We start from the raw sequence: 617 nt of genomic DNA, 5'->3' as shown, positions 1-617 counted from the left end.
GAGATCACGGTGCGCGCGCGCGACAGAAAAACCTTCAACCCAAGTGACGCTTTAACCTGCAGTGATCAATCATTAGGAGGAGGAGGTTCTGTATTTGGGAAGTTTCTGCTCATCTAGCACAGTCTCTAACTTCACTTGTACCACTGGACAACTGTATATTTCATGCAAAAGGTTCCAAATGTGTACAATAGAAACACGTAATGACATACATTTGAACTACATTGATAAAAAGAACATAATGAATATCCCCAACATTCAAAATAGTATTTATTTCTCAATTGAAACGACTGACTTAGTTATTAGGGCACAATTCCACAGTCTCAGTGCATCCTTCAAGTAAGCTACATGGAAGATTTAAACCAGAGATGTACTAACAAATACTTCCATATCAATAGCAGTCAAATGTGAGATTCCTAGTAACGCCCCTCCTCCCTAGCTCACACCATATTGACCCATTGGGCTGATGCCACTCAGTACCCCAGCCATCATCCTGTCTTGAACTTCATAGTGATCTTCCTCTTCCCATCCAAAAGGGTGGGTATTCAGGCATTGATTTACCTAACACAGGCTGATTGTGCAGCGTACTCCAAGGATAAATCACTAAAACTGTAACCAAA

The sequence above is a fragment of the Chiloscyllium punctatum genome, chromosome 27 (assembly GCF_047496795.1).
Source record: "Chiloscyllium punctatum isolate Juve2018m chromosome 27, sChiPun1.3, whole genome shotgun sequence".
NCBI lineage: Eukaryota > Metazoa > Chordata > Chondrichthyes > Orectolobiformes > Hemiscylliidae > Chiloscyllium > Chiloscyllium punctatum.
The sequence above is the reverse complement of the archived record's forward strand: the minus strand, read 5'-3'. Positions refer to the sequence as shown.